Source organism: Procambarus clarkii, chromosome 75 (genome assembly GCF_040958095.1).
Source record: "Procambarus clarkii isolate CNS0578487 chromosome 75, FALCON_Pclarkii_2.0, whole genome shotgun sequence".
NCBI classification, from domain to species: Eukaryota; Metazoa; Arthropoda; class Malacostraca; order Decapoda; family Cambaridae; genus Procambarus; species Procambarus clarkii.
The window spans coordinates 20,068,607-20,083,606 of record NC_091224.1 but is presented as its reverse complement, the minus strand read 5'-3'; the positions used below and the strand labels follow the sequence as shown (position 1 = coordinate 20,083,606).

Genomic DNA, 15,000 nt, shown 5'->3' with positions numbered 1-15,000 from the left:
CAAGAACTTGCACGATAAGGCGTCGCAAGAATGAGCTTAAATTAACGAAAGTTTAATTCCGGCAGAGGAAAAGTGTTTCCTGTTGTGTTGTGTTGTGTTGTGTTGTTTCCCCTAAACACAACAACACCCCCAAAGTGTTGGGGTGATCCCCTAAGAGTACTCATGATCACACACACACACACACACAGGAAGTGATGTGGTGGTGGCTGACTCCATACACAGTTTCAAATGTAGATATGATAGAGCCCAGTAGGCTCAGGAACCTGTACACCTGTTGATTGACAGTTGAGAGGCGGGACCAAAGAGCCAAAGCTCAACCCCCGCAAGCACAATTAGGTGAGTACACACACACACACACACACACACACACACACACACACACACACACACACACACACACACACACACACACACACACACACACACACACACACACAAGTTTGGGTGGTGGAGGCCAAGACCGTCAGTAGTTTCAAAGCGTTATATGACAAAGAGTGCTGGGAAGACGGGACACCACGAGCGTAGCTCTCATCCTGTAACTACACTTAGGTAATTACACATTAGAAGACTAGGAGACGACGACGACGTTTCGGTCCGTCCTGGACCACACGACCTGATAACGGTCCACGACGGACCGAAACGTCGTCGTCTACTCATCTTCTGATAACAAATTTAATCATCATATCTACAGCCTCGTTATTGTGACTCATCGTCCGGATAAGAGTACTTATAAGTGATTAAGAGTACTTACTTATAAGTAACTAAGTGTACTTATGAAGAAAGGGTTTGATCTTCACTATAGCCTTGTTGTACCTAATGCGTTATAATTTAAACGTTTCTGGCGTTTAAATTTTTTATCAAATCTGGTTTTGTTAAATAATAATACATTATACCCAACCTTGTTGCTACAAGCACATTGACCAGCTGATGTCAGCGGCATATGCAATGTGGATCAGCTTGAGAAGACTCCCTTGAGAAGCATGACTCAGTCATTAATGACCATACACCACATACGTCAGATCAACTCTGGAATATGCAGCAACGTTGGTATATGCCCCCTGGAGACTGGAGATAGCCTAAGAGATATTCTCCATGGCTGCTCCTTGAATTAAGAGGCATGATTTATGAGGAAAGATCAAAGGAATTGATCTTCGCGATAGTGAAACAGAAGAAACAGGAGAGGAAACATGATCACGACATTAATTTTTTTATATTTTTGTCTAGAGTTTTGACAGGATAGAAAATGACAAACTATTTGACTTAAAAGGGAAAGAACTGCGATCATTTATTTTTGAGCGATATTGAATCTGAATGACCAGAGAGGTTTAATTTTTTCCAGCCTGAAACTTTCACTCCCAGTCTGAAACTTTTTCTCTCCCAGTCTGAAACTCTCTCAGTCTGAAACTCTTTCCCAGCCTGAAACTTTCTCACCCAGCCTGAAACTCTCTCTCCCAGTCTGAAACTCTCTCTCCTTCTCGAGCCACAGAGGAAAGAGCCTGCCTAGCTCTATAACACAGGAAAGAGCCTGCCTAGCTCTATAACACAGAGTCAGGCTCTATAGAGGCCGGAGGTGGTGTTCAGTAGTAAGGGTCAGAGCTCAAAAATATCAAGTTCCACTCCCCTCCCCCCCCCCTTGAATGAAAGTTTAAAATTTAATCTACCACATTGTTTCATCCCCGGGGTTCCCATTCAGCGAGAGTGATTGGGCTTTTATGGTGTGTATTGGGAGCTGTTGGATGGAGGACAGGGTTGGGTGGATGCTAGGAGAGGATATCAGGAGAAAGCGTCAAGCCATTGTTACTATAGCTCTGGGAGGGGATTTAAGGATTTTGGGATTGGATGAAGGGAAAGGAATGGTGCCCAACCACTTGGGGATTGAACGTGGACCTGCATGAAGCGAGACCGTCGCTTCATGCTTCAGGTCTGCCGTCTAACCCAGGGTGGTAGGGCTAGAGAGAGAGAGAGAGAGAGAGAGAGAGAGAGAGAGAGAGAGAGAGAGAGAGAGAGAGAGAGAGAGAGAGAGAGAGAGAGAGAGATAGCATCATTTTTCAAACACAATCTTCTTTGCAATAGTATATATAATAACACTAGAGGTAACGTGACCCGAAACTTAGTCTAGAAGACAAACACAATATCACTTTACATGACAGAAATGTTCACAAGATGAACATCAGCTTGAACATAACATTAACATTACCAACCAGTGCAAGAGTACTCCACTTGTATCCCGGAAACTAAACCCAATGTTACAATGTTACATTATTGTCTTGTCTCCACCAATATTTGGGTTTAAGAAAATTAACCCATTTTGGTACATTTGGCATAAAAATGAAAAAAAATAACAAAGAACTTTTGTTCATACAAAAATGAACACTATCAAATGTGTTAATAAAACAATGATTAGATGTGTGACAATTATGATTTCATACATTTGTGCTGTATACATACATACATTATATACATTCTGCTGTTTTTGAGCGGTCTGTATTCCCTATGGTAGAAAACTTTGGATTGAACTTCATGAATTCATCTCAAATTAACTAGTGAGTTTACTCTCAAATTTAACTAAAAATCAATTTGTTTTACTAGACTATTTAGTCAGGTAAACTAGTATACTAGGATTTGCTTCTCTCTGTGTATTATTAGTAAAAATATGTAAACTAATATGTATAATTATATATCAAATCAGCCTCTGTGCAACCTGCCCAGTTATTAAAATAAAGGATCTTAGATATGTAAAAAGTTTTACATTATTAATTCTACATTAAAAAAAACATCGAACTAATGAGGCGTTAATTTCGTTTGCACTAATCAGGATTATTGATCTCGATTAGTAATTTATTTATATAATTGCTCCGTATCCTTGCTCGAAGGGATTAGTAAAATTAGTACGAAACACTGTTGTTGTTAAAGATTCGCTACCTGGAACAAAGTTCCAAGTAGCACGGGCTATGGTGATCCCGTAACGCTGTGTGTGTGTTAGTGGCTTTACACGAATGTAAAAACATCAATGTTATGTATTCCCATAAACTCACTGTACCTTTTTGTATATATAAATACAAAATGAATAAATAAGCCCCAAATTCAAGGTTTTCAGGAAAATGATCTCGGCTGAGAAATAGTCAGTTCCTTTAAGGGAAATGACCTCAGCTGAGAAATCTTCACTTCCTCTAAGGGAAATTATCTCAGCTGAGAAATCTTCACTTCCTCTAAGAGAAATTATCTCAGCTGAGAAATCTTCACTTCCTCTAAGGGAAATGATCTCAGCTGAGAAATCTTCACTTCCTCTAAGGGAAATTATCTCAGGTGAGAAAGCTTCACTTCCTCTAAGGGAAATGATCTCAGCTGAGAAATCTTCACTTCCTCTAAGAGAAATTATCTCAGCTGAGAAATCTTCACTTCCTCTAAGAGAAATGATCTCAGCTGAGATATATTCACTTCCTCTAAGGGAAATTATCTCAGGTCAGAAATCTTCACTTCCTCTAAGGGAAATGATCTCAGCTGAGATATATTCACTTCCTCTAAAGCTAGATAAAACACATTTTTCACTATCTTTGAGAGGGAGAAATGGCTCTTCACGATTACAAGCTCTCTTCTGCCTTCGCCTAACTCTCTTCCTCTTCTCTTGCCTCCTTCTCACCCCTTTCTTCCATCTTCTCTTCCTCCCCAGCCCCTGCCTATTTGCTTCTTTTCGCTAGGGTTTCTTCCCCTGTTCTTTCTCACATCTTTTCGTTTCAGTTTTTACTCTCATTATTCAACTCCTTTATTATTATCTCTGTATCTCTTTACACTAGTTCCGTCCCTTCGGCAGGTGATTGGCATGAGGAGGAGATGAGGAGGTAGGGAATAGAAGGAGAGAGAGAGAGAGAGAGAGAGAGAGAGAGAGAGAGAGAGAGAGAGAGAGAGAGAGAGAGAGAGAGAGAGAGAGAGAGAGAGAGAGAGAGAGAGAGAGAGAGAGAGAGAGAGAGAGAGAGAGAGAGAGAGAGAGAGAGAGAGAGAGCGAGAGCGAGAGAGAGAGAGAGAGAGAGAATATCTTCCAATCATTTTCCTACTTTCCTCTTACAATTTCCTATCTTCTTCCATTTTCCTATCTTCCTCTTCCATTTATACGTCTATTTCTTTCCATTATCTCCCAGTTCCTTCCATTCACTGCTCTGGCCCTCTTCTAACTCCCTCTCGCCCAAACAAAAGTCATTGGATCGCATTCTGTCAGAAACCTAAACTTTTTAAACAAGAATATATAGAAGAAAATCCCCAAAATGCGAAGCAAAGAGAATTGCCCCACTTGCTTCAGCACGAGCGAGAGGTTCCGCTCGAGCGAGAGGTTCCGCTCAAACAAGAAGCACAGTGTGTCTGGGAGCAGCCTGATCTTCGCTTTAGAATAGATTACTGTAGGAACAAATTGTTTTATTAAAAAAAATCATGTCTTTGCAATAGGGGAAAAAAATAGATCAAACATCAAAATTCAAAACGGTTCTTATGGGACTAGAGATGAGGGATACTTCGAAAAATATAAAAATAGAGGGAAAGTCTATTTCAAAAAATGATATAAAACTGTAAAAAAAAAGGTTGTTTAGTGTTCAGTTTCAAATTAGCAGCGGTAGATAGATAGGTAGACTCATATCTCAGGGTAATGAGTCAGGTTGAGGAATGAGGTCAGGTCATTGTTCACATGAACACTCCTCTGAACTGCCTAGCCTGTACATGAACACTCCTCTGAACTGCCTAGCCTGTGAGAGCAGTAAACTCTACATGGATAGGGTGAAATGTGCTCTAGATGAAAGAAAAGTACTCATTACATGGTTAGAGTGGAAGGTACTCTAGATTGTAAGAGCAATACTCTAGACAAGAGTGAATGATCTCCCATCATTCCTGTACCCCAGTTCCCCTACGGTATCTTCCTCCCTCATGTCTCGCACCCATCGTCTCCCGCCCCCATTGTTTGGTTCCAATAATCTCTGCTGTTTCTCTACTATTTACAGCAGACGTGTTAGTGTGGTGAGAGAGCAGGTCACCTGCTGGGGCCACCTTCCAGTCAGGCAACCTAACTATATTACCGCATCTAGGATAGTTACCGGACCAGCGGCCGCTCACACCACCTCAACACAAGAGTTTAGTGAGGCGAGGTTGTATTATATAGAAACAAGAGTTAAGAAGAGCGATAGCATGGGCTGCTGCGGCTGTAAGGTGTCCAGCTCCCGGAAAGACCAGAAGACGTCTGTTCGCGACCGTCAGATTTAGTTGCTTGGTAATAAGAAATGGGTTAGGAAGAATGAGAGGAAAATGAACATTAAGGGGCTGGGAAGTGGGACTTACGGAAGCACTCAACTCTGGCACCTGCCTGAACTCGAGGAGCCTGTCGTCCTTAAGGTTGTATATATTTCTGAGACATGGATAGAAGATATTGAGCGAGAGATACAGATGATGAAGGCCCTAGACGGTGCTGGAGGAGCACCTTATTTCCTTGGCACATATCCTTTGGTTGGCGGGATTTTCATGTCGTACCTTGGGGCTGATACACTGAGTGATGCTATCTATAAACATGCGAATGGAGACGAGCGCATTGATGACATGACCTGGCTGTTGGTTATCAAGTAATTAATTGTTAAAGTGGAGGAAATACACCAAAAGAACGTCGTTCACGTGGACCTAAAGTCCAATAATATTATGATGGACTGGAGCGACCCAAAAGATCCCAAGGCGTCTATTATAGACTTTGGGGTCGCCACTTTCGTTGGACAAGTCTCCCCTTTTGGAAGCGTTTCGGAAGAGGAAGCGGAGAAGTCAATGATAGAATGGCCGTGGTACGCCTACGAGACGTGCATTGGGTTACCTCTCACCGTTAAGGCAGATGTTGTGGGGTTGTCTTACATGATCCTGGAGATCTCTGAAGTAATGTCCTGTAGGCCTCGCCGCCTTCGGTCACTCGCTAAACGAGGGACGAGCCGCGATGAAGGAACCAGACCAACGGTACTAGAGCTGTTAGACGTCACCCTGAGAACCATAGAAGCTTATTTCTACCCAACTGACAGCTCGGCGAGTACCATCGATAGTAGCTCAAGTTTATCCGATTTTAGCGACTTCTCGGACTCTTCCACCGATAGTTTTCCCACGTCACAGCAATCCCACTGAGCGGATGCCTGGACAGTGGCAGCCATCTTTATAAATGTAAAAAAAAAAAAAAAAAAAAAAAAAAATCCGTATCCTAAATAAAAAAATATATATTAATTACAAAAATATACAAAAGGTGTGTGTGTGTGTTTACTAAAATCATCAAGAACAGAGCGAGAGATGAGCTCTTACCCATCCAAGACTCATCATGTCTACTCACCCAGGCTCTGTCTAGTGCCACTGATGTACTCATCCAAGACCGACATCCACTCACCCATCCTCTGACTCATGACACACTGGTTTATTCATCGACGACTCACGGCCTCACCCTCCCTCTCACACTGTACTAATTCAAGTCAAGGTAAAGGGTAGGGAAGGTGGTGAAGGGTAGGGAAGGTGGTGAAGGGTAGGGAAGGTGGTGAAGGTTAGGGAAGGTGGTGAAGGTTAGGGCAAGTGATGATGGGTGGGGAAGGTGGTGAAGAGTAGGGAAGGTGATGAAGGGTAGGGAAGGTGGTGAAGGTTAGGGCAAGTGATGATGGGTGGGGAAGGTGGTGAAGAGTAGGGAAGGTGATGAAGGGTAGGGAAGGTGGTGAAGGGTAGGGAAGGTGATGAAGGGTAGGGAAGGTGGTGAAGGTTAGGGCAAGTGATGATGGGTGGGGAAGGTGGTGAAGGGTAGGGAAGGTGGTGAAGGGTAGGGAAGGTGGTGAAGGGTAGGGAAGGTGGTGAAGGGTAGGGAAGGTGGTGAAGGGTAGGGAAGGTGGTGAAGGGTAGGGAAGGAGGTGAAGGGTAGGGAAGGTGGTGAAGGGTAGGGAAGGTGGTGAAGGGTAGGGAAGGTGGTGAAGGGTAGGGTAGGTGGTGAAGGGTAGGGTAGGTGGTGAAGGGTAGTGAAGGTGGTGAAGGGTAGGGTAGGTGGTGAAGGGTAGGGTAGGTGGTGAAGGGTAGGGAAGGTGGTGAAGGGTAGGGAAGGTCGTGATGGGTAGGGAAGAGTTTTGAAGAGTTGGTGCCTAGGTAGTGAAGATGGTATTGAAGACTGTATATATACATGTCCTGATGGTTACTATGATGAGTCTGGTCGCGTGTGGTGTAGATGGTTAGTGCGGAAAGTTGTTGTTTAATTTGTAGTGAAGATGGTTAAAGCGATGAAATACAGTGAGAGAGAGACGTTGGAAAGCAATGAAATACAAGATCTTGAAGATAAAATCTTAAAAATGTGACCGTCTTATTTTTCTATGCTCCGGAAACTGCATTATTTTTGCATCTTATGCACCTCTCTCTCTCTCTCTCTCTCTCTCTCTCTCTCTCTCTCTCTCTCTCTCTCTCTCTCTCTCTCTCTCTCTCTCTCTCTCTCTCTCTCTCTCTCTCTCTCTCTCTCTTCTCTCTCTCTCTCTCTCTCTCTCTCTCTCTCTCTCTCTCTTCTCTCTCTCTCTCTCTCTCTCTCTCTTTCTCTTTCTCTCTCTCTCTCTTTCTCTTTCTCTTTCTCTCTCTCTCTCTCTCTCTCTCTCTCTCTCTCTCTCTCTCTCTCTCTCTCTCTCTCTCTCTCTCTCTCTCTCTCTCTCTCTCTCTCTCTCTCTCTCTCCTTCCTATATCCTCCTCATGCCAATCACCTGCCGAAGGGAGGGAACTAGCCATTCACAGCTCAATAATGCTGCCCAATCTGCTTCATATATATAGTCGTAAGGGCTTGGCGCTTTCCCCTGATAATTCCCTTCCCTTTGTATGATTGCTCTGAATTCCTTCATCTTGCTTGCTTGTTCACTCTGCGAGAGAATCGGTTAGACAGTTGCAGGAGAACGACTCTATTAAACCGTAATAGAACCACATGCAGAATAGTTCAAGAACCGACTTTAAAAGCAGGACTTCAAGTAATCAGAGATATCAACAAAGATGCAAATAGTTAACAAAACTCACTTGAATGTCCCGGTTCAAAGCCAATCAGAGCAACAGGGTGAACCTACCGCAGTGACTCAGGTGAACCAATCAGAGAGTTTGCTTGAGAACCACATTAGAACCAGAACAGCCAATTAGAACCAACCTCCAGCGACGTAATTGAGGCAATCTGAGCTCAGATAATTCCTCCAGAGACATTCAGCTCGATGCTAATTAAGCTTACTCCTGCATCCTCTGTCCAGAGAGCTAAAGCTGGCGCCTAGACTTGCCGCTCCGAGTTTCCATTAATCACGAGCTTTGAGGAGATCTTTCTAGCTGAACGGTACGTTCCAACCAGTGTCCAGTGCCCAGATTCACGAAGGAGTTACGCAAGTAATTACGAACATGTATATCTTTCCTCAATCCTTGACGGCTTTGGTTAAATTTAATAAACAGTTTACAAGCATGAAAACTTGCCAGTCAACTGTTTTTATTGTTATAAACAGCCTCCTGGTGCTTCGGAGCTCATTAACTGTTAAATAATTGTAAACAAAGCCGCCAAAGATTGAGAAAAGATGTACTGGTTCGTTAGTGCTTATGTAACTGCTTCGTGAATCTGGGCCTTGATACTGGAGTTGTGTTGATATTGGCTTCACAACACTCGTGGGAAATCGCCTCAACACTGAATAAGTTTTTCATCCAGTAAACTTTCGTTTTTCATTTAATCCACAAATTCTGCACAACTTGCAATTAAAATTTTAGATAATCCTCTTCACGTAGATGTGTTGTTAAGACTTTCTCACCAGCGTTGAACGCAAGTCCAGTCGATGAAGTTTTAAGTCTTGGTTATGTAGCGTCTTGGAAAGGCTTCCCTAACCAACATTGTTGGTTCACCATCGACCAGTTCTCGCACTCCTGCGATACACTGTCAGGTTATGGCCTTGGTTAGTCCTCTTTCCAAGTCCCTCGTGTACGGATCCAGTTCTTTTGATTTTTTTCACAGGTTTTCGCGAATTGTTTTGTCTTTAGCACCGATTTTGTGAGATTTTTACTGTTAAGTCTTTATCCTATTTCGTCGTATCGCACTTTCTTGACCCGGAACGGTAGGTGCGTTCTTGTGTATCATCGTAATTAGGGTCAGACTTCTGGAAAAAAAATTAGAAATATTTACATTTACTGCTCATATTAAACATACATCAATAAACATGATTTTTTGTTATAAAATTCGTCCGATTTCATAGAAATACATAGAAGATTCTGGGACATTGTATTATGGTCGTGCCTTGGGACACCTGGAACGATAGTTCGAATCCCCCTCAGTGCACCATTTCATTCCCCTCATAACACTGCTGTTATTTCATTTTTTTTATTATTATTATTTTCTACCACAGACGTGGCCACACAATTACAATGCTAACCAGCATATATACATTTTCTTCTGTCCTCCATGGACAGGGTGAGAGAGCTGTTAAACATATAGTTCAGTGATTTAATGAACAATCAACCACAGGTGATTGTAGTGCTTTTAAAATGCTATTTCAGTGTGTGTGTGTGTGTGTGTGTGTGTGTGTGTGTGTGTGTGTGTGTGTGTGTGTGTGTGTGTGTGTGTGTGTGTGTGTGTGTGTAACACTTAAATAAAAGTACTGAAATGACGCAGTCAATCAACCCACAAATCTGAAAATAAAAGAGACATCGATGTTTCGGTCCGTCTTGGGCCATTAAAGTCCAGGACGGACCGAAACGTCGTCCGGTGATTTATTTACAGATCTGTGGACTGGACGACTAATTATGATGACTGTATTGAAATGACCAGTTAATAGACAGAGAAGGGAGAAAATAGATACGAGGCAGTATAACTATAACAGGCATCAAGTATATGCAAATATATAATCTCTAATATATCAGGTGGTTGCTCCGGCGCGTGGGATATGCTCAGTATATGCAAGACGTAATATTCTAACTGGTAGAGAGACTTTGTCCATGTTAGACTTATGGTTTGTTATAGTAAGCCTTTTTGGGGCCTGATTACTAGTAGATTTGATCTGAAATGTGTGTAGTAATTATTGATATATAAATTATATCTTGGCTGGTAGATATTATGTATAAAACACACATATTTATACACCACGCTAACCTAACCCAGCAAAATAGAATATGAGACTAATGACAACATATTAGATTTAGATAGGCCTGGGTAAATACTGGTTTATGAAACAGGATTGCTTATTTTTTGAACAAGCTTCCTTGCCACATAAATAGATGTGAGGGGCGCTGGAGTGTTTCAAGCGAAGGTTAGACATCTGTATTTAAGTTTGACTGGGTATTGATCAATAGTTCTATAGTTTCCTGTATTCTGGCGTACTGTATTCATGTTGCTGTACCCGGCGGTGTCCGGGTCAAGAGATTTATTCCAGTGGAGAAAGACCCCTTGAGGTGGGCGGCCCTTGAAATGGGTGGCCCTTGAAATGGGTGGCCCTTGAAGTGGGCGGCCCTTGAAGTGGGTGGTTCCTCTCAGCTTCTTGGCCGGTAAGAGCCAATCAGAGACTTCCCCTCTCCGTCTTTCATTCTTGGCCAATTACCGGCAGGGTAGTTAACTCCTTCGGCTTCTTAAAGACGTCGAATTGTTTATATATATATATATATATATATATATATATATATATATATATATATATATATATATATATATATATATATATATATATATATATATATATATACACAACTTTCCATTCGCATCCGAGCAAGTTTTTATATATATACTGTATAGATGTCACGTCTGTGACGGTAAAAAAAAAATAACGTTTTTTCTGAAAAACTGTCTTTTTCGTGTGAGGAAAATCTTCGAAACCTCTTTATCGATTGCTTTGAAATTTTGACACAACGTTACATAATTTTGACACAACTTTCCATTGTAATAGGCGCGTCTTTTTATATATCTACTATATAGATGCCAGATGCTACTATATAGTTTACAGTGATGATAGTGTGTAGTGAAGATGGTTACAGTGAAGATGGTTACAGTGAAGAAGATAGTGTGTAGTGAAGATGGTTACAGTACTCACCTAGTTGTGCTTGCGGGGGTTGAGCTCTGGCTCTTTGCTCCCGCCTCTCAACTGTCAATCAACTGGTGTACAGGTTCCTGAGCCTACTGGGCTCTATCATATCTACATTTGAAACCGTGTATGGAGTCAGCCTCCACCACATCACTGCCTAATGCATTCCACCAGTTAACAACTCTGACACTGAAAAAGTTCTTTTTAACGTCGCTGTGGCTCATTTGGGCACTCATTTTCCACCTGTGTCTCCTAGTTCACGTACCACCCGTGTTACAGCTTATACTTATCTACCCTGTCAATTCCCCTGAGAATTTTGTAGATAGTGATCATGTCTCATCCTACTCTTCTTTCTTCCAGTGTCGTGAGATGAATTTCCCGCAGCCTTTCCTCGTGTCCCCCGAGGAGGCAACTGGTCAAGTGACGATTGGATGAATCTAGTAAGTGGGAGTTTTTTTGTATTATTATTTTCTACCACAGACGTGGCCACACATTTACAATGCTTTCCTCGTAACTCATGCCTCTTAGTTCTGGGACTAGTCTAGCGGCATACCTCTGAACTTTTTCCAGCTTCGTCTTGTGCTTGACAAGGTACGGGCTCCATGTTGGGGCCGCATACTCCAGGATTGGTCTTACATATGTGGTGTACAAGATTCTGGATGATTCCTTATACAGATTCCTGAAGGCTGTTCTGATGTTAGCCAGCCTCGCATACGCCGCAGATGTTATTCTTTTGATGTGGGCTTCAGGAGACAGGTTTGGTGTGATATCAACTTCTAGATCTTTCTCTCTGTCCGTTTTATGAAGTACTTCATTTCTAATTCTGTATCCTGTGTCTGGCCTCCTGTTTCCACCGTCTATTTTCATTACATTACATTTACTTGGGTTGAACTTTAGAAGCCATTTGATGGACCACTCATCAAGTTTGTCTAGGTCATCTTGTAGCCTCATACTATCTTCCTCTGTGATGAAGTGATGAAGACAGTGATGATATGGTCTCCGGCTCCCGGGCAACGCCGGGTACTCCCTCATGTGTATCTGTAACGGAGATTACAGCAAATTACACAGTAAATATATCTACTTCGTAGATAAAATTTACAATACAGTAATAAATAGTTAATCTAGAGAAATACACCAAACCTTCCCTCCATATTGAGAGAAAACTATGACGTATGTTGAACAATGTTGAACAATATTGAACAATGTTGAACCATGTTGAACAATGAACAAATCCACAAGGGCCGTGACGAGGATTCGAACCTGCGTCCGGGAGCATCCCAGACACTGCCTTAATCGACTGAGTTAAACAATGTTGAACAAAATAACACTTTGGCGCTGTTCATTCACTCGGTGTCTTATCTTTTTAAGATTATCTTGAGATGATTTCGGGGCTGAGCGTCCCCGCGGCCCGGTCCTCGACCAGGCCTCCTTTTTTGTTACACATCCCCAGGAAGCAACCCGTAGCAGCTGTCTAACTCCCAGGTACCTATTTACTGCTAGGTGAACAGCGGCATCAGGATGAAAGAAACTCGGCCCATTTGTTTCCGCCTCCACCGGGGATCGAACACGGAACCTTAGGACTACGAATCCCAAAGCGCTGTCTACTCAGCTGTCAGGCCCCTTGTCAATGACACTTACAGAATCAAGAAAATAGTTACAAACTGGTATTCACTACAATTTTGTAACTATTGTAACAGTCGCGGTACAAAACATTACCAGTTCTGTACCTGGGAGGGAATTATCAAGGGAAAGTGCTAAGCCATTACGACTATATAGCACTTGGAAGGGGATGAGGATAAGGATTTAGGATAGGACGAGGAATGGGGCCCAATCCACTTGGACGGTCGGGGATTGAACGCCGACCTGCTATGAAGCGAGACCGTCGCTCTACCGTCCAGCCCAAGTGGTTCGGACTCTCCACCTGGGAAAGTTCCCTGTTGTAGTGCCAGATAATGTGACCCATCGTGCTGTGGGAGAGCTCCACACACACACAACAGTGTCACTATTACTGTAGTTCAGTGACCACCTCACCATCACCACCATACCAGCAGACGAGTAGGCTAGTTTATTGTGCACCCCATACTCATCCTGTGAGCGGTAGCGCAAAAAGCGTTACAGAGGGCACAAAAAGTCTTTATCAGACCTCATCTTAGATTATTACATAAACAATTTCATCTATCCTTCACACCTTATAGTTACAATGTCAGCTAGTTACAGAGAAAGTGCTATTTCAAGAGCTATATATTTACAGTAAGTCATCATACGTTAATGGTAGGTCTTATCGCTAATACATAATAGTTTGACCAATGGAGATATTACAGAGTCATAGGAAAGCTTCTGTTTATTATTAGTCCTCACAATACACTACTTGTTTCTGAATCTCATATGTTCGCTTCTACTGGAAGCGAAATATGGATACAGTGCAAGGATTTCAGGTAATTTATCCATGGTAATAAGATAGGTTGTCATATCATACAGTGAGCTTAGATTTCTCTCTAAATGGCTCAATTTTACTCCAATCCAAGATATAGTGTTCAAGTGTGTGTCCCTGTCTTTATCCACACACTTTACACTTTACTTTATCTAGATCCCTATACAAGCCGAACTGCCAGAGATACTTGTAGCCAAGTCTTATACGAGCTGTGACAACATCTGTTAGTCTACTGACTTTGTTACTTGACCCATACACATGTTTTACTTCACACATTTCATTGTGATGAACAATGGACCTGCTAGTTCCAGTTTGCACTGTTCTACTTTCTTCAAATTCATCCAGGAATTCTCGTCTAATGACACTTTTAAGGGACCTATTTGATAACTCAAGATTCCGTTCAATACTGTCTTTATTTACTGCAGCCTTAGCAAGGGCGTCAACTTTGTCATGCTCTTGCAGGCTAATATGAGAAGGAATCCACAACATTTTATTTAGCAAGAGAGTAAATATAAAAATGCGGAAATCATTGGTGAAATCCTGGGATTTGAAGCAACGTTCTCATTAACCCCAGCGGATTATCAAGAACGCTGGTTGGAGCCCCCCGGATTGATCCAGTGATATTCGCATTGATATTCCAGGCCAGTGTGGTTTCCTGGTGAGTATCATACGATGATCTCCCATCATTCCTGTACCCCAGTTCCCCTACGGCATCTTCCTCCCTCATGTCTCGCACCCATCGTCTCCCGCCCCCATTGTTTGGTTCCAATAATCTCTGCTGTTTCTCTACTATTTACAGCAGACGTGTTAGTGTGGTGAGAGAGCAGGTCACCTGCTGGGGCCACCTTCCAGTCAGGCAACCTAACTATATTACCGCATCTAGGATAGTTACCGGACCAGCGGCCGCTCACACCACCTCAACACAAGAGTTTAGTGAGGCGAGGTTGTATTATATAGAAACAAGAGTTAAGAAGAGCGATAGCATGGGCTGCTGCGGCTGTAAGGTGTCCAGCTCCCGGAAAGACCAGAAGACGTCTGTTCGCGACCGTCAGATTTAGTTGCTTGGTAATAAGAAATGGATAAGGAAGAATGAGAGGAAAATGAACATTAAGGGGCTGGGAAGTGGGACTTACGGAAGCACTCAACTCTGGCACCTGCCTGAACTCGAGGAGCCTGTCGTACTTAAGGTTGTATATATTTCTGAGACATGGATAGAAGATATTGAGCGAGAGACACAGATGATGAAGGCCCTAGACGGTGCTGGAGGAGCACCTTATTTCCTTGGCACATATCCTTTGGTAGGCGGGATTTTCATGTCGTACCTTGGGGCTGATACACTGAGTGATGCTATCTATAAACATGCGAATGGAGACGAGCGCATTGATGACATGACCTGGCTGTTGGTTATCAAGTAATTAATTGTTAAAGTGGAGGAAATACACCAAAAGAACGTCGTTCACGTGGACCTAAAGTCCAATAATATTATGATGGACTGGAGCGACCCAAAAGATCCCAAGGCGTCTATTATAGACTTTG

The 15,000-nt window shown here is 42.6% G+C and overlaps 1 long non-coding RNA gene across 3 annotated transcripts in view; it reads left to right on the top strand.

Moving 5' to 3' along the window:
- Positions 1 to 15,000, top strand: part of LOC138356884 (uncharacterized) — a 229,451-nt gene that overhangs the window by 156,530 nt on the left and 57,921 nt on the right. For all 3 annotated transcript variants that reach the window (XR_011224673.1, XR_011224674.1, XR_011224672.1), the window contains one exon: positions 11,394 to 11,473. This is a non-coding gene — a long non-coding RNA (uncharacterized lncRNA). The remainder of the gene's footprint in view (positions 1 to 11,393; positions 11,474 to 15,000) is intronic.